This window comes from Typopeltis vanoorti, chromosome 2, assembly GCF_054136105.1.
Source record: "Typopeltis vanoorti isolate ZY-2024b chromosome 2, IOZ_Tvanoo_1.0, whole genome shotgun sequence".
NCBI lineage: Eukaryota > Metazoa > Arthropoda > Arachnida > Uropygi > Thelyphonidae > Typopeltis > Typopeltis vanoorti.
The window spans coordinates 135,859,812-135,886,390 of NC_143550.1; the positions used below are offsets into that span (position 1 = coordinate 135,859,812).

Below are 26,579 nucleotides of genomic sequence, written 5' to 3' on the forward strand. Positions count from 1 at the left end.
TTATGTACCCTGAAGATGCCAACAGACTTAGTTGGTGAAACTAGTTGGTATAACTTAGTTGTTTATTATATACACTTGATCAATATAATCCCATTAAAAGTTTTTGCAGAGCTTTTTGGTCAAGAAAATTAAACGTTTTTTAACATGAATAAATTTCTCTTTCAATCAATATTTTAAATACAGTCTTCTGGGAGATGTGCAAATATTTTTTTGGAAGAAGCAAGTAGCATTTTTGTAATACATAATTTTTATTTAAAACTGTTGGGTTAGTGTGATATGCTAGATATATATTAGTTCAGGGACTCCTTAGACTCCCCCGTTTGAAAATTCACCACTATACACCAATGAATTCGGTTTAAATAATGTTTTATGAGCAGTATTTTGGTTATACCTCACCAAAATGCTATTTGCCCATGAACATCTGTTGGTTATACTAACTGATCATGAATGTTCATGGACATGTAATGCATTCCTAGTGACTTGGTTGGTTTTGGTTGTTTCACTAACCATATTGTAATTTTCTATGTGAGTCTCACCCACTAAAGATCGTAGATATATTCCTACATTTAGTATCATGGGGGAGTTTATGGCTAGATAATTTGTTTCTCCTATTCCAGAAACCCAACATAATACGCTGTTTCTTTCAAGTCACTTAATGTCTCCAATAAGCATAGTGTCTACCACCCATACATGCACTGGGATTTGAATGGCCAGCCTGGTAGTTGGAGAGTGATTCAAAAAGAAAATATAAAACAATTTTCTTGTGCCAAAGATTGCTGATAGAACTTTGGTTGGATCTTTTTGGAGTTTCACATAAAGTGAAAGAGGTGAGTAGCTAGCTGGACGGCGTTTCTTGAAACGCCATCCCCTAGATGTTAGATAGATCATGAACTAGATTATCACCACTACAAATCACTCAGCATGCAGCAAATTCTTCAGTGTAGTTAAATGATTAGCAGTTTTTGTTTTATTGCTTCCTGTATGCAGCAAGAAGCTTTTGAATACATCACTTCTTTTATGTCTTTGTTCCATGCACGTTCTCCTAGACATTAAAAATAAATAAATAAAGACGGTCATATAGTGGTTAGGGATTTTAATAATGGCTACCACATAGATTACACTACAGCATATCGTTTCTTAAATCCGAAGACTTAAAAAAAATCTTGCATTTCTTTTAATTTCACAAAAGAAAATTAAAGAGAAGAAAGAAAAGAATTCTAGTTTACAGATCGTTTTATTTCTCTCAAAGTTCGAAACAGCCATCAGGAGACTTTCTACCGATATTATTAACGGTGCTACTAGTACAACATTCATGGTGCTTGGGAAAGTGGTATGGAAGTCCTCTTTCATACAACGGGTATGAGTCACAATGCGTGGAAATATAATTGCCTAAGGCACACCACAACATCCTTTCAGTGTTAATGTAACATAATTCTTCTTTCTCAGGCTCTATTTATCTTAATAATTCATGTATTTTCTAAATTTATTTTTAACAAGCATGTCACGAGTATTGTTTATAACGCACTATAGATTCAATATTTTTAGAAGAACAAGTGAATTATCGCTAAATAACAATAATAAACTTGTTTTCCTTTTTTTAACTTTTTTTTTTATTTCGTAAATTTGATTAGACATGAAAGAAAGCGTCGTCTGCTATGAAATGCTGACAATATCCTCGAACTCAGTATTTCATGTAGGTAACAAAGATAGGACATCGGTGATGAATTAACGTTACGTCCATTCTGCCAGGTGTATGTTTTACCTTTATTATGCCGTGTTCAAAACATGGATAAAATAATACCATGTGTAATAATATGTTGATCCTAATCTTAGGAAAGGTATAAGGTAAGGAAGCCAAAATTATATATAATTTAGGATTTTGATATGTTCGTATTTTGTGAACTGATTGTTGGAAATTACTGTTACGGTTTATGACCGGTATTGTGTTCTACGTACTAACGGATGGTAGCAGGTAAAAATTAAGAGGATTATAAATGTTAATTTTAGAATCATATTCAGATTTTTAGGCGTTAATACTATAAATTTAGTTCGCTTGATGCATACCTACTGGGTTTCTTAATTATCCATTGTTGGCTATGTTGTGTTCTCTATATATGTGTGTGTGTATATATATAATATAGATATCAAGTATATTGTGTTCCATATATATGGAACACGATGGAATTTGTAGTTTAATCGGAGAGTAATAGAAGACATACCTGTTATTAAGATGAAATAACTTGCAAGCCTCAACTATAAACTTTAGCAACATGTATTTCTTCCCCCCATTGTTTTTCACTTGATATCTTATTGTTGGAATGAATGAAACGCAAATAACTGTATCGAATAGAAGTTATTTTTATTGTTTAGGAATTGTAGTATGTGAAAAATAACGAGCAAAATACTCTGTGCTGTTCTATATAGTGGTGCATCTAGGTAATTTATTTACCCCCTTCCAGCGTGTTTCTAACAATGTGCATATTAGAAAAGGGGGGGGGGGGAATAAATGCGTGTCTCCTTCGCTCGGGGGTTCATAGAACGTCTAATCTTCTAATACATATAAATTTAACAGATCAATTAAAACTTGAAATTTAACATATTTTATTCTTTATTCAAAGTGGTTTTAATAATAATGAAACATTATTTTCTGGAAGGAACATTTTTAAAGCACAAATCGATCAGGCATTGTTATACGAGTTTAGCTTTAGAATTTAAAGATCAGATTAATTTAATATAAGCAATACTTGCATTATAATATAATTAATTTATACGTGATTTAATTTTCACTTATTTCTGTTATATCGTTCAGTCAAATTTGTTAAAAAAAAAAAAAACTTAAGACTTTTTTTGTAACCATAAATCAAATATTTATTTAAAAAAATTCATTTACAGTGTAATTCCCATTCTGCCTTATTGAGCTCTCCAGTGTTTGGGTAACTTGTATTCTCGACTACATACTTCTCTCTCTCTTCCTTCCTTAATGTGTGATAAGTTGGGTTCCTTCAGTCAAAACACATTAGTGGTGGTGATTCGTTTTCCACAGAGTGGTTCTCTCAACTTAGGAAAGAGATTGAAATCTACAGGACTTGTATCAGGAATATCCAGTGGTCATGTTGTGAGGAAGCACTTACCATTCATGTTTTTCTATAATCTGATAGTTCACCTGAAATATGCAGCATACAAAATGTGTTACAGTCAAATTCTGAGTCTTGTTTTGCAGAACAATAAACAGAAAATAACACACGATATTTTGACATTTTGGTTTACAGATATGCATGGAAGTTTTTGCCAAGGAAATCATTTCTACTGGGCAGAATGACATTTTATAAACAGTATTGATTAAGAAGTATATGTCTGCTGTAAGGTTGACTGGAAAGTCTTTTCTTCTACTTGTTATAATACCTGTCATACCTCAAAGTTTATTTTCCACTTGGTTAGAGTATAATAAATTTAGTTTAATCCTTTATCCAAGTGTGAGCAAACAAAGGTTGCACCTGAAACTATTTCAGGACTGGGGTAAGGTGGTACAACACCAAGGAGTGCCCTGGTGTTGTACCACCCTACCCCAGTCCTGAAGATACTTTCAGGCGCAAACTTTGTTTGCTCACACTTGGATAAAGGATTAAACTAAATTTATTATACTGTCATACCTCTGGTTTAAATCTGTAGCATCCATTGCCACTTCCCATGCTAATTAATGATTCCTCTCTCACAGATGTTCAGTTTCCATCTTGTGCCTCTTCTGCAGATACTTTAATGAACAGCGATCCGCTGAATTGGCCACTGTTATTCCTCCGCTCTCCTGCAAAATTATTAAAACAAGAGCCACTACTAATCAACACCCTTTTACGGTCCCGCATGAAACTCACTGAGCCAACTTCACTGCCTCCTCTTTCATTCGATCTACTTCTGTCCTTTGGAAAACTTTCCACTCTGCTATCCCCCAAAATTACAACCATCAGCTATTCAAGCAAAATGCGAATAGATTCTTCCTTTCTTCAGATTTAAAGCTGAGGTATGACAGGTATTATAGCAAGCAGAAGAAAAGACTTTCCAGTCAACCTTACAGCAGACAGATACTTCTTAATCAACACCAAGCATAAATTCTGCATCCCATTTTTGTTTTCCAAAATGTATTCTTATTGGCTTAAACCAATATATAAAATGATGGTACAACATGACAAAATTTCATGCTGGCTGGGGCGTCGCACGGTTAAACAAGGCCCCCGTTATTTTTGCCAGGGAACCAGGGCGAACAGCGAAAAGTCAGCTACTGGAACAAATTTGAAAGCACACCCCAACTCAACATCACCAGAGATAGAGATCGGTACTATCAACATATGAAGCCTGAATTGCAAAGAAATGGAGCTAGCTGAAGAATTAGATAAGTACCAGATCGACATAACAGGGGTAACTGAAACAAAAAAAGACAAAAACTGGTGAGATCTTTCTGAGCAAAAAATACAAAATGTTATGTTCAGGAAATGACAATCAAGGAAAAGAAGGAGTAGCCATAGTATTCAACACAAAATATGAGGCTAATCTTCTAGAATGGCAGGCAGTCTCAAGTAGAGTGATGTGGGCAAATATGAGAATGGGGAACTGGACAATGAGACTTATTTGTGCCTGTGGTCCCAAAGAAGGTTCTACTAAGGTAGAAGTGGAGGAATTTTTTGATGCTTTAGAAAAAGCAACTGACATAATGAAAAAGGAAAAGTTGGTCCTTGTTGGGGATCTAAATAGCAGATTAGGAAATGATTGTGAGACATACAAAAATATTTTGGGAAAATTTAGAGAAAAGAGCAAAGCTAATAATAATGGCAAAATCTGTTGGATTTCTGCTCAGGACATGGACTGGTTATTACTAACACCATGTTCCAACATAAAAATGTGCACAAATTCACATGGAGAGAAGAGGCAAGGAATAAGAAAAGTCTCATTGACTATGTTATTGTTGATAGTGATTTTTTCTCCCTGGTGCAGGACACCAGAGTGTACAGAGGATTTGAAATTGGAAGTGATCACTGTTTAGTCTTAAGCAGGATAAAATTGAATTTCATATTGAAAAGAATAACATGTAAGAAAGTTTTAAAGCAAATAAAAGTTGAGCAGCTCTCAGATGTGAACTGTAGACTAACATACACAAAGATTATTGAAGAAAAAACGAAAGAGTTTGAGAACAGGAACCAAACCTTGGAGATTCAGTGGCAAGCCTTGAAGAAAACACTGATTGATTCAGCCAGAGAGGCATGTGGTGAGTTTGTCTGCAAGGATAGAAAAATCAGAACTCCATGGTGGACACAGGAAGTTAAAGAGGCAGTGAAGGAAAAGAAGAAAGCATATCAAAAGTTCCTGTCAAATAAGTCAGCTTTTGCTCTGAGAGAATACAGAGACAAATGTAAGAAAGCTAAACACTGTGTAAAACTAGCTAAACAAAAGTCATGGGAGGACTTTGGCAAGAACATAGAAAATAAATATCAAGAAGGTGGTCAGATATTCTGGAGGTTGTTGAAGAAGCTTAGAAATGGAGGAAAGAGGGCTGTAAAAGGAGTTAGAGATGATAAAGTGACATGAAAACAGGAGAAAAAGATATCCTTGAAGTGTGGAGTAATTACTTTGAAAAATTGCTAAATGAAACAAGCAGTGATGATAGCACAGTGGTAAAAAACACTGACCAGGCATACAGTCAGGAATACATATCCATACTTGAAGTAGAAAAAGCCATCAAAGGCTTGAAATGTGGAAAGGCAGCAGGAGTAGATGATATTTGACCAGAAATGCTGAAGTATGGTGGTATAAAAGTCTTACAGTGGCTGCACTGCATAGTTCAGAAAGCCTGGACAGAGGGACAAATTCCTGATGATTGGAGTAGAGCTCTCATAGTACCCATATATAAAAAGGGAAATAAAACTGAATGTGAGAATTACAGAGGTATTTCCCTACTGAGTGTTCCTGGTAAAATCTATGCAAGTGTACTTGAGAAACTGTTGAGAAGAATTGTGGAAGAAAAGCTTGGTGAAGAACAAGCTGGATTCAGGCCAAATAGAAGCTGTCAGGATCAGATCTTCACTTTATGACAAATAGTCGAGAAATCATGGGAATATAACAGAGATCTGTATTTAAGTTTTGTCGATTTGGAAAAGGCATATGACAAGGTGCCAAGAGAGAAGCCATTCAATACGCTGCAGTTATATGGTGTCAATGGGGCATTATATCAAGCAATACTTAGTCTTTATTTGAGTTGCAAGTCAGCAGTTAGAATTGAAGGAAGTACAGGAAGATAATTTAATGTTGAATCTGGTGTGAGACAAGGATGTACATTATCCCCTCTGTTATTCATTATCTATATGGATCACATTATGAAGGAAAGTGGTATTAAGCATATCAGAATTGGAGATGTTAATGTCAGCTCTTTGCTTTATGCGGACGATGTTATACTTCTAAATAAGTCCGCTACAAGTTTACAAGATTCCCTGACTAAATTGAATAACTGTTGTAATAGATATGGTATGAAGGTTAGCATTAAAAAGACAAAGACAATGAAAATAGGTAAAATTGTTGAAAATGTCAACTGTGTTGTGAACGGGGAACCTGTGGAAGAAGTAAAACATTTCAGCTACTTAGGGACGATTTTTACTGAAGATGGTAAATTAAATATAGAAATAGACAACAGATTCAACAAAGTTGGTATAGTAGGCAGTCAATTGAATAAATTCATATGGAATAAGAGAGAAATTAGTTGGAACACTAAATTAGCTGTATACAAGACAGTGTTCAAACCAGTTTTAACTTATGGATCTGAGAGCTGGGTCAGAAGTAAAACACTTGACCAAAGACTAGAGACCGCAGATATGAGATTCCTGAGAAAGATTAGAGGCATGAACAGATGGCATCAATGGCAATATCATATTAAAAACGAGGATATTAGGAAAGAACTTGACATTGTCAGCATCCAGGAATGCTTTAGTAGAGCTAATCTCAGGTGGTATGGTCACTTAAATAGAATGGACAAGGAAAGATTAGCAAAAGAAGTGTTCTCTGCCAGGTTGGCAGGAAAACGACCCAGAGGAAGACCAAGAATATAGGTGGATTGATACAGTACAAAGTGCCTTATAGACAATAGAAAGAAATATAAGATCTGATAATATTGGAGTCTTGACAAGTAACAGACTGATTTGGAGGAAAATTGTTGATAGGAAGTTAGTAATGATGTAAATTTTTCATGTAGTACTATCATATCCTGTACACCCCTTGAGGGCACATGTCAGGAATTTGATGATGATGATGAGCTAACTTCAACAGAATAAGAACAGAAAAGTAGTAAAGTAGAAGTGAGAATTCCTTGTATAGGTTTGGCACTTGCTGTCACTGGTTACTTTTTTTTTTTTTTAAAGGTATTCATAAATTGGTTATAGTGTATGCCATGTTTTTAACGTATAGCGATAACTGATAATTTCACTATTACAGATTTAGACAATTTTCTAAAACTTGTGGCATAAGTAATCATTGTGAAATTAACTTTTGAATATTCTGCTTTTAATTTAAACTGTGGTTTAAAGTTTTCAGATATAGAAGCATATGATTTAATGCTCTTACTGGAAATAGTAGAAAAATTTCTGTAAATATCATCAACAAAACTATATTTTTAATATGTTTTAAAAAGCAAGATGTCATTACTTTTTCAATAACCATAATTCATAAATTATTTCTGCATTTTTAGTGTAGTTATTTGTATAATTTATTTATTCACTAATCCGAACAAATTGCTTGTAAAAAAAGAAATGAAAATGACTGCATATTATTACATTTTAATTTTCAAGTCTTCATTATACCTAGTAATCCATATAGAGAATGACTGACTTTAAGAAACATCATCAGTTTCATGGTATGTACCCTCAAGGAATGTTCAGGTTACTATGACAGCACTACATTATTAAGTTTGCATTATTATTAATCCACAATCCTATCGACAATTTTCTTCTAAATTAGTTGATTACTTGTCAGCACCCCAATCAGGCCTGGCTGGTGGCGTGTGAGAAGTGTGCAATATACACAGGCACCTAAAAGATATCAAAAAATATGAGATAAGAGTTTAAATGAACAACAAATAGTACATATAATTATGAATGTGCGTCGTCTTCCGTTTGGGCCCCTTCAGATCTTCCCAGAAACGAACAAATAAATTTGAAATTTATCCTTGATCCAATTATATCACTGTAATTTTTTATTAAAATTTACGAAAATATACCTAAAATAGTTCTTTATTTTTTGATGTATCAGAAATCAACTTATGATTAATTGTTGAGTTCCGTGTAAAAAAAAAATGTATAAGCAGGACTAATCCATAGGTAACATTATACTGTAAAGCGGTTTTCATTTGCTGTTCATTTTATTCAAAAAAAAACTTTTTTGGAAAGGCGCCGAACATTAATTATGCACACAAGAAAAATACTAGGCGGTGGTGCTGACCCCAATATTGTCATATCATTTCATAACATGTCATAACATTTCTCGCTTTGAAGGCACTTCTGACTGAATCAGCCCACCCGGAAGAAACATTTGATGAAAAACAAATGCTGTCTATTAAATATTAAATCTTATAAATGCAGAAGTATGTGTTGTACTGAGACTCAAACTGAATATCCCTTTTTGCACATTCTTTCAGCACCTGTTGTTGATATTCCATCTGGTCTATTTGTTGAACTTGAGTTACTCTTGTATCAGCATTAACACTTCTAATTCATCTACTGTTGTTCTTTCATTCAGTTCCTCTCCAGACCATTAGCACTCTGGAGTGCTAATGGTCTTGCCCAAAACATATACCTTACAAAAATAAGCACTTAACAACTGAACTATTTCTTATTTTGATGGTCCTCTAGAAAAATGTGATTGAGATTTTTAGTGTTGTAAATAGCAAACCATATATTTTCATGGATTCATGCATATTACTTTATATATGCATACTTCATATCCATGAAGGACAAATTTTCTTTGAAATTGATTGTAAGATTAGGACTTCCCACAAAGAAGAAATGGTTACTTAAAAAAAATACCATTCCGAAATTCTGTTCTCAATCTGTAATTTTTATGGTTTATTTTCTCACCTTGTTTGTATAATACAATAAAATAAAATACCTGAAGTAGTAATTTCTTCATCTTTGTCTCACTAATTAAAAATATATATATATTTAACGTTGCATAGTTATACACACACTTTTTTTTTTAAGGTAAATTGACACGATTCAAAATAGGGTTGAAATACAGGGTGTTCGGGATAAATTTGACAGTTTCGTAAGGAAAAAGAAAATCTTCTTTGTATCTATTAAATTTAATGAATTGACAAAAAAACATTACAGGCAGAGTTAATTACAATACTATCAACAAGATTTACTCAAAATAACCACCATTAGCATCGATCACAGCTTCAATTCTGCTTCGGAACCTCGAACAAGCTGATGCTACAGTCTCCCTGGGAAGGGCCGCAAAAACTGTTTTAATTTTATCCATTAACTGGGCTTTTGTATTACTGGAAGTGCGATTGGTGTCTTTTTCAACTGCGCCCCATACAAAATAATCCATGGGGTTAAGGTCTGGGGAGTTTGGAGGCCAAACATTTGGACTGGTGAAGTCGTAGAAATTTTCAGACAACCATTTTTGACTTTTCCCAGAGGTGTGGCAAGGGGCCGAATCCTGCTGCCATACATACGGCCTACCATTGGCTACCCTTGTTATCCAGGGCTTGACTACAGTTAGCAACTCCACGAACAAAGCCCGAATTCCAATGCCAGGGTTCTTCAACACCTGTTCCTGCAGATTTGCGAGGAATTCTGCTGTACGAACGCAATCAGATCGTCTGCTAGGGATCTTTCTTCTTGCTACATCCTCGTAGTCACCATTGCAAGTCTCTAGTTCATGCCTGATTGTTTTTACTGTATTCAGGGAGCATTGGGCAGCAGTCGTAATATCCTTATTTTGATGGCGGGCACGAATCATCATGATACAAGTTATTCTCTTCCATGATTCAGGTGGGTTCCAGCTATCCATCCTTTCTGACATCTTGTATATGAATGAAGAAGGGTCCAAACTTTTAAATGAAGAGAAGTGTGTGTTAATACATGTAACTTACGGAAAAATATAATTAATTATAAATATGTCAAATTTATCCCGAACACCCTGTATATTCTGTAAGGTTATTTTTTCTTTATTCTCCAATTCAACTAATGAGTTGAATTGGAGAATAAAGACATCAACATTGTGGTACTTGTAATTCATTAAATTTCAACAACATAAGCTCTCCTCCGAAATCAAATTTTTTTGAGTTGTCAGCTTTCTGGAGGAGCATCACTGTGACACTTTTCTACCATCTGCATTCTTTAAGGTATTTCACCAATGGTCATTCTTCCTTTACTTTTTATATAGCAATAAAATTCTTTTGGACCTGTTTGGCCAACTTCCTTTCCCTCTCCTAGTTTTTATAGCACTCACTCACTTTGGCATGTTTTCCATTCATTTAGCCTCGTGTGTAATTAATTCTCCAAAATATGGAATGCAATGAGATATAGCTTCTTTTAGGCACCCTTTGGCTAATTTTTATGCACTCTTGATTCTTCCCCTTTCATGCAGTTTCTTATGTCAAGGCACTGTAATATATGAATAAGAACAGTATATGTTGTTACATATAGTTTCATGTCAAAGCCACTCTAGTAGGAATGGCTTTCACATGGATCCCAGTAGGAAAAACAGGAAGGCCTAAGTTAACTTGGCAGAAAATGATAGAAGAATGACTGGAGAGAAGCTGAACTGGTGACTTAGATCTTGGCCTTATGTGCCATATGCAATTCTCAATGCTGCTTTGGCATTGGTGTATAATGTTTGTATATGAAGTTCATATTCATATGATAACCAAGTATAGGGTTGTTGAGCCAAATTCGCCTTCCCGTTTCCACAGCTTTCATTTTTCTATCTTGATAGTCCTGCATTTCCTGGGGTCATCCCTGCCAAGCAATCATTTTCTTCTCTCGCTCTCTGTCATTCACAGTACACTTGTAATTTCTGTCAATTTATATCCACATTTTCATGCAACCACCTGGACATATTTAGTTTCACTGACAATTTACTTGAATTCTTTCACCCAACATTTTTTCAAGCACTCGACCCCAAAATCGTTTAAGTGTAATCCATCTTGCAAGTTCAGATTCTTTCAACTATCAGTCATTCCATATATCTACATAATGCACACCATTCCTATACAAATTACTTCCTCCTTTGCAATCACATCTTACCTTCTAGGCTCACAACATTATATCAATATTATCAAAAATCAAACTTGATGTACTGCCTTGAAATCTGTCCAGGTATAATATTAGGTTGATATTCAGTAACTGCACTAGTTCTGAATTGTTGTTAGATTGTGCAACCTTAATATAGCATATATTAATATTTATTGCTTTATAGCATAACCTTAAATAAATTTTACATCAAACCTACACGCAAACGATTGCAAAACCTATAGCATATGAGTGCAGTGTGGCACACAAATAGTTAAAAAGGAAGGGATCTTTTACATATGATTAAGTAGTAATTTATTTGCTTTTTACAATAGATTTGACACTTCATTTGGATAAAAGGAATTTTATTTTATATATCTGATCCACACACAAAAGGCCACGAAACCTATAGCAGATTAATGCTGTGTGTGGGCAAGAGGAATAGAAGAAAGGAGGAGTCTGTTCACATTTTGCTTGAACAGCTGAGGGTTGTAATCTTTGGGGAAGGCAGAGTGGTGAAGACTTTCCAAAGGACAGAAGTAACTCGAATGAAAGAGGAAGCAGCGAAGTTGGTTCGGTGAGTTTCAAGATGGACTGTAAATGGGTGTTGGTTAGCAGTGGCTCTTGTTTTAATGATTTTTCAGGAGAGTGGAGGAATAATAGTGGCCAATTCAGCAGAGCACTGTCCATTGTTAGATCCTAAATTATTTTAGGAAGAGCAACGACATAAAATGGCGCACATGGCCATACATAACAATGGCACAGCAGCCGGCAGGATGTGATTAGGTCCCGAAAAAAATTAAGTAAATTGACCTATCACAGTGAGTTGGTCTTTGGTTCATATCAGGCAATCAGAGATTTGTTGGAAATAGAAAATTTGAGAGAAAATAATCTTATATTTCAGTGTAAGCTCTAGTACAAGTATGGCTCTCCCAACCAATTCGGAGATGAACGATTCTGAATTTTTTCATACGATAAACCCACAGCAAGTATTCCCCCAATTCTCTGGAGAGGAATCAGATGATGTGTTAACGTTTTTTGGTTATGTTGAGGAACTGAGAAAAATCGGTAGATGGAGTGATTTCCAACTCCTTGTTCTGCTACGCAGCAAACTAGCACAAGAGATTAAAGGATAATGAGTGTATTTGACTCGAGAAGGACACGGTGATCTGCATAGCACAAGTTGTGAGGTAGCAGAGGCAGTTAGAAAGGATGCAAAGCCCGCCTTCTTATCTAAGCATAAGTCAGAAAAAAAAAAAAACAGGCTAAAAGGAAAGGTAACTCCCAGAGGATTGAGGGACATCTAAAAAGAAATTTTCTTGAAAAATTTTTTTTCTAGAAAGAGGGGACCTTTGTTACATCCTGAATGAAGCACTTTATTAAAGAAACAATTCATTCAGGATTTAACAAGTCAGAAAAATCAGCTGGGAGAAAAAACGTGTACTCGAGCAGAAGAAATAAAGTACTAACTGTAAATAGAAATAGAATTACGTCCTTTTAATAGAATTGTAATACCATGTAAAGAACTTCGTGTATAAATTAGTATATGTATAAATTAGCATCATGTATACAATGAATGGGTAAATTAGATGTAAACATTAGTCCAAAGGTCACATGTGCCTGAGGCATTGGCAATCTCAGAAAGCGATGCACATTTGTTTTCCGGAAGACTGCTATGATCTCGCGATGTGCCGAAGTTGCCGCGGACGAAGAAAGTAGCGGGCAGGAAAAGATCGCAGAAAGTATTAAGAGGGTGCTAAAAAGGGGGGAAGTGAAGAGAGAATAAAAAGGGTTTGCACTCCTATCTCAAGGCTTTTTTCGCCTATTTTGCTGGATGATGATTCGACTTCTCTCGTGCATCGGTAGTTCCTGATGATGTTTCTTGGCGATAGTTCGATATCAGAAGGTGTCTTTCCCTTCGATGTCTGAATTTCTGCCGGTACTAAAGCATGAGATGTCAGCATATGCTGCCTTCGCTGAAAGTTGCGATGGAATAATATCGCAGATGTATATTATGAACCAGCAGCTAGAAACGAAGATGGCCCAAAACAGATTGAGAATAGACGAGGGAAAAACGCCAGGTATAGAGCATAGTTTAATCCGATGACCGTAGTGACCCACCACGTGGATGCAGGCTTATGGAAGTATCGAAAGGTAATTCAGATGGACCTGGAGATCCTGCCGGCTGTGCCATTGTTAAAAAGTTAATTAAATCTTATAAAGCATGCTAAACACAGTAACTGCACATGGGATATATAGCAAATGATATGAAGTTAAGCTAAATTCCTTTCATGTGGTTAATGAAGAGGGAATAAAACCCTCCAAGGGTAATGTTAATGCCATACTGGAAGCACAGCCCCCTTCCACAGTACGACAAGTCAGGAGGTATATGGGTAAGGTGAACGTTTACAGAAAATTTATCCCTGAATGCTCCAAGTTAATGGACCCTATCGTAAAACTAATGAAAAAAGGGGAAAAATTTGTATTGGGGCGGAGCAGCTTGAGGCCTATCATGTGTTGAATCAGGCTCTGATTCAAAAGGTAAAAATTCCAGTCCTAGCAGAATCAAGCCATCGCGAAAAGTCCCATCGAGTTGTTCCTGAAACGCAAAGATTTTGAGTCCGTTTTCGGCAGAAGGAATGAAGATAGCTTAACCCCTACGTTGGCATATGGATAGCCAATAGATGAGAAGTATCCAGACATACACATGTAGCAGAATGACGCGGAAAAAGCTCGGTAAGGTGCAATTACTCTAATTTTGTGTGAAAGTTCATTAGAAGAGAGAAGATTGTTTATGAATGTGAAATTAAGAACTATATTCTAAAGATCTCTGTGGACAGTCTCTATTTAGAAAGTTAACCTCCTTTGAGAGTAAGAAGAATTGTTTGGAAGAGATCGTTTGTAATTTTGTATGTGATAGGATTAACTTGATGCGATAAGAATAGTAGAATTTAGTATCTCAGTAACATTAGAATGTTTGTTAGTTTTCTCTTAAGAGTAATACTACTGAAAGGAATTTAGCTTAACTTCATATCATTTGCTATATACCCCATGTGCGGTTACTGTGTTTAGCATGCTTTATAAGATTTAATTAATTTAGAAAATGTTAACCTCTTAATTCGAGTTTTATTTAGTATTGAGCATAATTGAGTGTATATATCCCAATAAACATGTCATATTTACCTGAACCTGAGTCATGCCTGATTACGATTCCAAATTACCACTTATAAAAATAGAACCTATTTTGCCGGGAAGGATTAAGAGAGTGAATATAAATATAGATTTAGGTTACGACTGCAATAATCTGAATCTATATGGCAGTTTAAATAAGATATTGTGTAAGAAAGCTAAGAATCTAGTATTGTCTCCCTGAGTAAGGATCTTTTCTACTATAGGATACTGGCTGGCACAGCAAAATATAAATTTGCCAGTATCCGAAGAGGAAACAATCCTAGATATAAGAATAAGATTAAAGTAAGAGAAGAAAATAAATAATGAAAGGTAAATATATAACAATAGAGCAGCTGGTAGGATTTTGATTGTATAAGGTTTTAGGTAAGAAAGGATAGATTTAAGTAAACAACTAATTAAGCATAAATCATATAGAAACAACTTTTTAACACCATGAAAGTGTCTGTATCACATGGCAGAAACTGAACATCAATGTGAGAGAGAGAGATTAATTGGCCATATTGCCCTCTTCTGAATGGAATTAAGTAATCTTAAAGAGAGGATTTTGGTGCACCACCCCAAATATGGGAGCAATATTCCATGGCTAGGAGGATTTGGACTTTGTATAGAGTTAGAAGGTGTGAAGTAGTGGCTTGTGTGAAAAAGAAACTATAGTTGAAATGTGGTTGCACCAGGAAAGATCAGAGGCGCAGGTCAGTCCAAGAAGAGAAATCTGATTTGTGTTTGGATATATTATTATTACTGAAAGTGAGGGGGGGGGATGTCAGTTCTTTCTTGTGAGAGACAGACAGAACTGAATTTTGGTGGCATTGAAGTTGTCTTTGCCCCACTGGGATATAGCTAAGAGTAAGTTCAGGTCCCTGGTCATGGTAGATCTTGAGGATTCTAATACTTGGGCACTACAAAGTTTGTTGAATGAAAAGGAGGAATGGAGTGTACTGTCATCAGCAAAGGTATGGATAGGATTGGAAGTCTGTGAGAGCAGATCATTTATATACTAGAGGAAGAGAATGAGTGAAAGAGCAAAACTCTGGGGTACTCCTGCATTGGTGGGGAAATCTGAGGAGAGTAAAATGCCCACCATGACACACAGTGAGAAAGTTGACAATCAAGTTGCAGAGTGAGGAAGGCAGACCATAGGATGGTAGTTTGTTAAGTAGGCCCCCATACCAAACCCGATCAAATGCCTTTGAAATGTTGAGACCAACCACATGAGTTTCTCCAAATTTCTCCATGGCCTGTGTCCAGAGGTGGGTAGTAAAAGCAAGATCAGTTGTGGATAGTGAGTGGTAGAATCATACCGCTGGTCACTAGATGGTTCAAGAGTTGGTTGTTGATAACCTGTCCATAATTTCAGAGAGCAGAAGTAAGAGCCATTGAACGGTAGTTCATTGGTTGACTTTTATCACCTTTCTTTGGGATGGGCTGGATGTGGACCTGTATCCACATTGTAGGATAGATGCCGATTGAAGAAGCGATACAGGATAGGTGTTAGTTCTGGGGCACAGTTTTTTAACACAACAGGTAGGATAGATACCATCAGGAGTTGGAAGAGAAGAGTGATATCACAAAGTTGGCCTTGTCTATAGTAGGTGAGGTAACTACAGTGCCATCGGGGATGTGAGAGAGGCAGAAACCTGGTGGGCAGAAGTTGTGCCCAATGGCCTTGGCAAGGGACTAGAAAGAGTGACTGCCATTTGGGCAAGAGAAGAGTTTGCAGCACTTGGCCCTTTCAAATCTGACTTGGACTTAGTGATGATTCTTTTATAACTGTTGCGAGCTACATTATAGGCAGAGTAGGCAGTTGGAATTTTGGTCTTGAGCCATTCTTGGTAAGCAGAGGTTTTTTCTTTTACAGCATTGGCACATTATTTTGAGAACCAAGGCCTGGATGGTGGCTGAGAATTTTGAGGAATAAGGAATGAAAGCAATCATTCCTGTGAGGATGATTTCTGTAATTCAGGTCTGAGCAGGTGTTTTGATCAGAAGAATGAAACAGTAGTCAGACCATGGGAAGGAGGAATAGAAGTCAGGGAGGTCCTCCCAGTTGGCACCCTTGTAGTGCCAAAGGACATGAGATTAACTGGTGGGTGGTTTTTCTGTGGTAAAAGAGACCTGTATGAGGTTGTGGTCCAAGTTACGAAGAAGAGAACCAACAACCACAGTATACCTGGAAGTCAAGCTTGTTAGGAAGAGGTCAAATGTGTTGGCAAATTGGAGGGGTTGTCAGGTATTCTGGTAGGAAGATTGATCTGAGATAGGTCATTGCTGATGGAAACACCTTAGCATCTCTGCCTGCTTGATCAGTAAAACTGGAGAAGGGGAGCCAATATGAGTTGCAGACATAGATGTCCCCAAGGAAAATTACCTCGCCATTGGAGTAGGTATTTCGACTACAAGAAGTCAAGCTTTAGAGAGAGACAGAGAGTTGAAGAGGTCAGAGTGATTGATGGAGTTTGGAGAGCGATAGAGGGAGCATATGAAAAGGACAGGTTGATTTGGTAGAGAAATTTTGAGCCAGAGCAAATCAAACAACGGGGATTCAAGGATTTGCACTCTCTGGCATAGTATGTCAGTTCTGACGAATGCACAAGTGCTACCCCTTGTGGAGGAAAGAGCTGTGTAATGTATAGTTTGGACAGTGACTACTGAGGTTGACAGTTGGGGTTCTGATAATTCTGGTTTAGATGACTGTAGGTGGAGGTAGTGCACATAATTTATATTGCTGTGTGGGCCATAGATGTTGAAGTGCACAAGGAAACTTTTTTTATGGTAAGAATTAGTGTTGGTGGGTTGTTTGGTTGGATTTCTGTTGTTTTTTTATGGGTTTTTTTTAAAAACTATTTTTTGTGGAATGCCTACATAATGATACTACTGGATTTTGCAAAGGAATTTGACAGGATATCACATGGAACTCTTACCCAAGCTGAAGTGGAGATGGATATGAGAGTGATTGATGTAAAGATACAGAGTAATATATGGAGCATCCAGGAGAAGGCAGGTAACTAGTGGTGTGCTGCAGGACTCTGTGCTTATCCCACTGCTATTTAATTTATACATCAATGATATAGGGAATAATTTTAAGAAAATATTGAATTGTTTGCTGTTGATGCAAGATTGAATAGTGTAATTAGTTAAGGCTATATAGAATGTTATATAGACTGGCAGTATGGGTAAAAAATTAATGGCAGTTTAATGTGGAAAATTCTAAAATCATTCATTTTGGGATGAAAAGATTGTTATTATTATGCGAGTCCAAAGACTCATCGAGGGAGGGCACCTACTCTACAGCTCTCAGTCTCCACCAGTCCCAACTACCTTCATCATCTACACCAACGCCATCTATCGCTGACCACCACCACAAGTATTTTCACAAACATCCATGCTCATGGCAGGATTCGAACCTGCAGCCTTTTGGCTGGAGGCCTGCATACGTTTCCTGGATTACAGAATTGTACTCCAGGAAACTGGCAAAGCTAAGGATTTGGATGGGGAGTTGATGTAACATGACCAAGGTAGCACATACAGGGTGTTCGGGATAAATTTGACAGTTTCGTAAGGAAAAAGAAAATCTTCTTTGTATCTATTAAATTTAATGAATTGACAAAAAAACATTACAGGCAGAGTTAATTACAATACTATCAACAAGATTTACTCAAAATAACCACGATTAGCATCGATCACTGCTTCGGAACCTCGAACAAGCTGATGCTACAGTCTCCCTGGGAAGGGCTGCAAAAACTGTTTTAATTTTATCCATTAACTGGGCTTTTGTATTACTGGAAGTGCGATTGGTGTCTTTTTCAACTGCGCCCCATACAAAATAATCCATGGGGTTAAGGTCTGGGGAGTTTGGAGGCCAAACATTTGGACTGGTGAAGTCGTAGAAATTTTCAGACAACCATTTTTGACTTTTCCCAGAGGTGTGGCAAGGGGCCGAATCCTGCTGCCATACATACGGCCTACCATTGGCTACCCTTGTTATCCAGGGCTTGACTACAGTTAGCAACTCCACGAACAAAGCCCGAATTCCAATGCCAGGGTTCTTCAACACCTGTTCCTGCATATTTGCGAGGAATTCTGCTGTACGAACGCAATCAGATCGTCTGCTAGGGATCTTTCTTCTTGCTACATCCTCGTAGTCACCATTGCAAGTCTCTAGTTCATGCCTGATTGTTTTTACTGTATTCAGGGAGCATTGGGCAGCAGTCGTAATATCCTTATTTTGATGGCGGGCACGAATCATCATGATACAAGTTATTCTCTTCCATGATTCAGGTGGGTTCCAGCTATCCATACTTTCTGACATCTTGTATATGAATGAAGAAGGGTCCAAACTTTTAAATGAAGAGAAGTGTGTGTTAATACATGTAACTTACGGAAAAATATAATTAATTATAAATATGTCAAATTTATCCCGAACACCCTGTAGAATTACTTGGTTATTGTAAAACACATTAATATGCAAAAATAAGGAAGTTATCATTTCCCTTTTATAAGGCTTTGATGCATTCACACTTGAACTACTGTTCATGGTATTCTGGTCAACTATGTTTCTAATGGATGAGGAAATGGATCCAGAGGCAAGTGATCATGATGGTGATTGGTCTATGAAATGACATTAAGAGTTTGTGGGTTGCAGAAGTTGATTGATAGGAAGAAAAGGGGTTGTGCTAGAAATTAAGTTGTTAATAGGGTTCCATCGAATTCATAGAGGGGAGGGGTTTCAGCACTTGGCTAGATGGAGAACTAAATTTTCAGGGATGTATAAAAATGTGGCTAGGAAGAATGGAGTTTTTACTTGAAGAGTGGTGAATGAGTGGGATGGGTTTTTGAGTTTTATGAGTGGTTTGTTGCTGAATGCATTCAAGGAAAACAGGACAGGTATTGTTTTGATAGTCTGGTCCTCCATGCAGTGAGTTTTTGAACTCCATGGAGATTCTCATGCAATAATAATAATGATGTTTCTTGAACAGTTGAATTTTTTTGGAAAGACAGAATGAAGGAGACTTTTTAAAGAACAGATAGTTGGAATGAAAGAAAAGTTGCTCTTGCTTTTATATTCTTGGAAGGAAGTGAAGGAATGATGTGGTCAGTTTCAGCAGAACATTGTCTATGAAAATATTTGTACAAGATGAACTAAATATCTGTGATAGTGATTGGAGTGAATTTCTTAGAAGGTTCATCAGTTAATTGCATTGTTCTCTTTTGAACTCATGAAGCATTTGTAGAGAGGTTTTGGTGCACTATTCCCAAAGTATGAGGTTCAGAAGAGCAAAGCAGATCTTAAACTTCAAATGACTATTACAAGGGTCAGATGAAGAGGAATGGAGTATGCTGTAATCAGCAAAGCTATGGATAGGATTTGATCAGTGAGAGGTCTCATCTACAGGAGGAAGAGAATAGGTAAAAGTACAAAGCCCTGGATTACTCCAGCATTGATGGGGAAATTGAAGAAAGGAACTCATCTGCATTTGACCTTTTGTAACTGGGTAGCCAGCATCCTTTCTGGTCACTCACTACATATCATGGTAGATGACATCAGAAGTTTGCTTGGCAAACTTCTGATGTTTCAAACCCAATCAAATGTTCTTGTTCTCAAACCAAATCAAATGTCCTAAAAATATCTTCTGTGGACTGAGAGTGACAGAATCCATATTGGTAATTGCTGATTAGCTTGCAGGCCTCCAGATGAAGTTAGTAGTTGATCACCTTTTCCATGATTTTTGAAAGAACCGAAGTGAGAGCAACTGAATGATAGTTTTGCTGGCTGAGTTTTTGAAATGGACTGAATATTGGCTTGTTCTGTAGGGTTAATAATTTAGTAGGAAATACTGAAAAGGCAATATAGGAGGGTATTAATTCTAAGTACAAATTTTTAGATGAAAGGAGGAATATCATCAGGGCCATATGACTTGTTGGTATCCAAGTTATTCATCATTCTTTTGAATTGATTTGATCAGGAGACATGGAGTACATTATTTTGGATAATGTGGGAGATTGCTGTGTTCAAGATTTATAGTGTGGAGGAGAAGAATGATGCTAGGGGGTATATCCTATCTTTGTGTTGATAGAAGAACAGTATGGAATAAAGGAATATTTATTTCCATTGTGTAGAAGCATTACTTTAAAACTAAACTTTACATGTATAAATAAATTCTGTTCATCAAGTTAATATTTTCTTCCCAGCATTTCTATTAATCTTTTAAGTTATTGCAAAACACAAGGTCACCACTCATAGAAAAAAAAATTCTAAATTTTGTTTTAACACTTTCAAAACAAGATGACTCTTCCTATCTACACCCTTTTTTCAAGGAGATTCATACCTGGTGTAGACCCAGATTTTGGCATGTGTTTTAACAAGATTCAGATCTCTCACAAGATCATCCAGCTCTGCTTGGATTATAATATGAGGTATTCACATAACTGATGGTTGAAAATCCTGATCCTGTTCACAAGAGCATGATGTCATACTTGCATTATGTCCATTGATGAACATGCTATCATGAGGTACTGGTCTTGTGGTGGATAGTAAGTTTGAGTATTTTATCATATTTTTGAGTATCCTTCAACTTCTTTCACCTGCAAGAAGTTGAAGGATTCCTTGCCATAACCATATAACCCACCATTATGTTTTGACACTTATGTATGTTTGTTAAACAGAAGTAGGAATTCTTTTTTTGGTCTTCAGGCTCCATCCTTGTTATTGGACCTAGGTTTGGTCCTGATCTTCCATTTACTACAACTCTTAATGTCATTTTGTCAACAAACAAAGTTTATCTTCTATAAAAGATCTTATTAATAATGAAGTAGAGGTGAAGAAAGGAATAATAGTGGCAGATGTATCACTTATATCAATATATATCATTCGTATTTGTAATTGCAAATCCTGAACCTAATGTATAGTATCAAGTAGCAGAATTAGAAGAAATCTGAAAAAAATAAAGCCAATATTAACAAAACAAAAACAACAAAGATATAAAGAAATAAAAGTTTAACAATTGGATAATGTAACACCTAATCAGTTTTATCTTCTTAGATTTATTAATGATATTGCAATATTTAAACAATAGGATAGACAGTGACTAACTTACAGAAATTATGGAAGAAGCAATAAATTATTCAATTGATTGAGACTAAAGCTCTATGATTCGGTTATTTATTATTATCTGACTTCCATAGAATCTTGGAGGTCAGATTATAAGGGAAAATAAATATTTCTGGAAACCATTACTTGAAGTACATATTTAAAATGCCTTACTCAGCTCTGATTATGATATTTAAAATATTTTCTAGATTAATACTTTAACCTAGAAACTTTTTTTAAGTTAAGAATAATATTATTTGAGTATGCCATTGCCCTCATAAGCTATGAAGCCTATTATAAACTTATTGCAGGCCTGGTTAGTGCTTCTCTTCTCTGTCAATCAATGCTCCATTGGTTGGATTCCACACTGTGGGCATGGATACTTTATTATTATTACATGGCACCTCCAGGGACTCCAAAGACTTATCAAGGGAGGGCACCTACTCTACAACTTTCTGTCTCCATCATTCAATTCACCAACTACAACAAACCACAACTACAGTAACACCATCTACCACCAACCACCACTTGTATTTTCACAGACAATCACAAACATCCATGCCTACATGCAGGATTTGAACCTGCAGCCTTTTGGCTGGAGAGTGGATACGCTAACCAGGCCAGCACTTGAATGTTTGTGTTGTAGATAAATTTCTTCATCTGGTGTAAATGACCCACTACCCTGCTTATTGGATGTCTGAAATAACTTAGTTTAAATATATCTGATCTTTATCTTACCCACAGTACTGATGTATGATAATTTTACAATTTTTCTTTGGTGTTTTCTAAACTTTTCGTAATTACTGACTTTGTACTTTCACATACATCCTTTTTTTCATGGACATCTAATGTGGCTGGCCACCCTGATCAGATCTAAGACTCGATCTTTGTATTCTCTGTTAAGTGTACTACCTAAGAATAGTTGGTCCTGTAGAACTTAAGAAATTCATTTTCCTTGTTCCCAGATACTATCTCTTTATTCTAATCTAACCCTATTAAAATAAATCCATAATGGTTGTCTTGCCCTTGTTCACTAAGCCAGTTTGTCTATATTAATTCTTTACCTCCACTGTCCACATTTTTTGGTCTACAGCAACATCAACTAAATATCTCATCCTGTCAACATCTACCTCACATTACTGCTTTCAAACCATGGCCACTATTCCCTCCCCTTGCATCTCTACCTTGTGCAAGCATAATTTCCCTATTATCAACAGTACTTCCTTTCCTTCTTGTCTTTCCTTTTCTCATGAAAAACATTTCCTTTTTATTCCCAGGATATCATCCTCATCCAACCATGTTTCATTTATTCCAACAATTTTTGGTCGTATAGTTAATCAATCCAGCAGTTTTGTTTCAGTTATTACTGATTCCTGGCCTTTTGTAAATAAGTGTAGCAATTCATTTTTGGCTCTGTACCTAGTCCCATCTATGCCATCTTTAAGCTGTGATTTTTCCACACCTACCATGTCTGCTTATTTTTATCACCTCTTACTTCATATATCTCCACAAACTTAGTTACTCCTTTTGCATTCCTGGCCATCCTGTTCCTATGCTGAGAAGTGGAATTATGCAGGAGAAATGTCATCAGGTGTGCATAAGCTGAAATGCAGAAAGGGACAGCTGGAGCATTATTATAATTTTTATTATGAAAAATGGCATTAAACTTTCAAATAGGAGGTATTAACCACCCTACAGGCTCTGACATTTTTGTCATGCAAAACCTGGGTGCAAAGTGTACCACAAAAATTGAAATGTGATTGCCATAATGAGGTTTGCGTTTTTTCATATATTTCAACCATCATGACTGGTGATAAAGCTTAGTTCTTTACTCTAACAAGATATCCTTAAATAAATCTTCTACACACCTTCAAGAGTCTTCCCAAATTAAAAAGTAGCTGTGGCAGATTTGATGAAAAAATTTAGCAATAAAAAGACTACAACTGTAAAAAAACAGAAACGTTAACTGCATTCTCACACCATGAATGTATCGAATAGATTACCTGATATATTTTAGCTACATAGGTACAATTTTTAGTAAAGATAAGAAATTCAGTACAGAATAAGGAAGGCTTGTATGGTTGGAAGCCAGTTGAATAAATTTATATAGAACAAAAGAGAAAAACAGTAAAATACCAAGGTAGCATTATACAAGTATAATAAATTTAGTTTAATCCTTTATCCAAGTGTGAGCAAACAAATTATCTTCAGGACTGTTGTACCACCTTAACCCAGTCCTGAAGATAATTTCAGGCGCAAACTTTGTTTGCTCACACTTGGATAAAGGATTAAACTAAATTTATCATACTCTAACCAAGTGAAAAATAAACTTTCAACATCTTTCTCTAAATCCAGAGTAAATTATTAAAAAAGGGTGGCACACCAATTGGCAATTCTTATAGGTGGAGATGACCTGCTAATGCTTCTGCCTGATATCTCCACTTGGGCCTGGCTCCCACTGAAGAGACCTCAATAAAGGTCAAAACTAGTCTGGGTAGTGGCCCTTCCCTTAATGCATAACAATAGACATATCTGCAAGGAGATGTGTTTTGCATTATAGGAGATACTGAGATAGGAGTGTTGGTAGCTTGACCCACCTTTGCAACGAGTTGCCCTGGTGTTGTATCACCTTAACCCAGTCCTGAAGATAATTTCAAGTGCAAACTTTGTTTGCTCACACTTGGATAAAGGACTAAACTAAATTTATTATACTCTAACCAAGTGAAAAATAAACTTTCAGCATTATACAAGGATATTTAAACTAGTTTTAACTTGTAGTAAGTAAAGGACTTCCTTGTCTTTGAAGTCTTGGAAAAGAATGCTTCTGATGCTGTTCACTCGTATCCATTGCCATCCTTTTCATTTGCATGTATCTGTGGCATTCTGATTTTTTAATCATTTGTTTCAGAAACTTCTGTCTTGGTCTTTCATGCATTTTTTTTACACTTCATTAACACTAAAGGAAAAGAAAATGGTCTTTTATGCAGTCTCTTACCAATCACCTTTCCTTCAAAAATCTTCATAAAATTGCTGTGCTATCCATTTTCATTTTCTATTTTCCACTGTCCTACGTTGTTCAAGTATTTCCTTGTTGATCACTCTTTCTGTAATTTCTGTACTCTTCACCAATACCATAACTTAAATACTCATTCTTCTGTCTGGTTTTGACAAAGTCCATCTTTCACTTGCATAAAGAGCACTCAAAAACAGACTTTTATAAATTTTTTTATAGTTCTAAATTTATGTTGGAGAATAAAATATAGCTGATCTTTGTTAAAGCTTTCTTTGTCATTGAAATTCTGCATCTTATCGATCTTTCACTCTTACCATCCTCAGTTATCACACTTCCTAAATATTTAAAACTTGAAACTTGTAAATTTCTAATCCAATTCTCAGATCTTAAGTTTAACTTAAGATCTGAGAATTGGGTTAGAAATAAATTAATCAGAAATCAGAAACACAGATATGCGAGTTTTAAAGAAAATGAGGAGCGAACCTATGGAATCAGTAGTGTAACCATATTATGAATGAAAGTAAAATTTAATCGTAAAAGAATTTGACATGGTTAATATTCAGGTATACAGTGTGCCCATTAAGTAATAAGATTGATTTTTACAGGACAGCCCTTTGAATAAAAGTAAGAAGCGTGTTTCTAGTTTTGACTGCTAGAGTGTGTTGTAATTGCAGGTGCAACTTTTGAGTCGTTAATGTAGCAATTTTCATGTGGCAACTGTTGAAGTGAGAGTGTGAGAATAGACCATGTCAGAAGTTGCATCATGGAACAAAAAGCTGTGATAAAATTTACTGTAAATTAGGAAAAACTGCTACAGAAGTGTACCAAGATTTGAAAAAAAAAGAAAGAAAAGTTTGTGGCAATGACTGTCTGAGCTGTGCACAGGTGTTCTGCTGGTTTTCAACGTTTAAAGAGTGGGGATAGTCCCTGGAGATCAAACCGCACTGTGCATAGTCAGTTTCATTATCCCCAGCGAATTTGTTCCTAAGGGCACCACAGTGAACAATCAGTATTATTTAGAAGTAATTTGACATGTATGCCTGCATGTGACATATCAGGAAAGAGCAACATTTGGTTTCTGTTGCACAACAACGGCTGTGTGCTGCCTGTGAAGCAGTTTCTGGCTTTGGAGTTGTGATCATCCCCCCCCCCCCCCAACCCCGCATTTGCCAAATTTGGCTCTCACAGATTTTTCTTCTTCCCATAGATGAAGTATGCCTTGAAACTAGAGTGCTTCCACAATATTGAGGACGTCCAATGGGGGTACAACCCAGAGACTGAAGGAAGTTCCTCTTCAGGACTTCCACTGTGCGTTTGAACATGACAGATGTAAACATTGTGTGGAGTTAGAGGGAGATTGTTTTGAATCTGTGTAATTGACAATTCCAAATATAGTTCTTTGTTTTGATATAATAATTGTTGTTTCATTACTTAATGGCACACTATATGTGCCAGTAGAGCTAATCCATGATGGTTTGATCACTTAAACAGAATGGGAAATGGATTAGCAAAACAAGTAATTCTATGAAAAACCCATAGAAATACTGCAATGTAGGTACACTGATGCAATTAGGATGCTTTAGTAGACGGAAATGAGAGAGCTGATCAAATCAGATCTGATAAATAATAGGTCAGTTTGGAAGAATTGTTGATATGGAATATTGCATTGATGTCATATCTGATATGCTCCCTTGCAGATGTACATCAGAAAATCATGATAATGAATGTCATTTTAAATGCATTTGTGAAAATATTCTTCTGTCATCTACTCACCAGCACAGAAGCAAGCTTATATTCAGTCCATCAGAAAAAGAAAAAAAAGTATTGGGATGATAATTTAGTGACATCTTCTTTAAAAAAAAAATATAGAGAGAGAAGGTTATCAATAGCCAATTTGTTTACTAATTGGAGGCTTACCAATTAGTAATCATGGGGGACTGATTACAGAAATAATGGAGGGGACTAGAAGGAAAGAGGCCATGAGGCAGACCAAGAATTTCATATATAAATATAACATAAT

At 36.1% G+C, this 26,579-nt stretch overlaps 1 protein-coding gene across 2 annotated transcripts in view; it reads left to right on the forward strand.

Annotated features, from left to right (window-relative positions):
* Positions 1-1,680: 1,680 nt before the first annotated feature.
* Positions 1,681-26,579, forward strand: part of Ndae1 (Na[+]-driven anion exchanger 1) — a 511,154-nt gene continuing 486,255 nt past the window's right edge. For both annotated transcript variants that reach the window (XM_090413203.1, XM_090413196.1), the window contains exon 1: positions 1,681-1,845. The gene's annotated coding sequence lies outside the window, so the exon portion shown is untranslated. The remainder of the gene's footprint in view (positions 1,846-26,579) is intronic.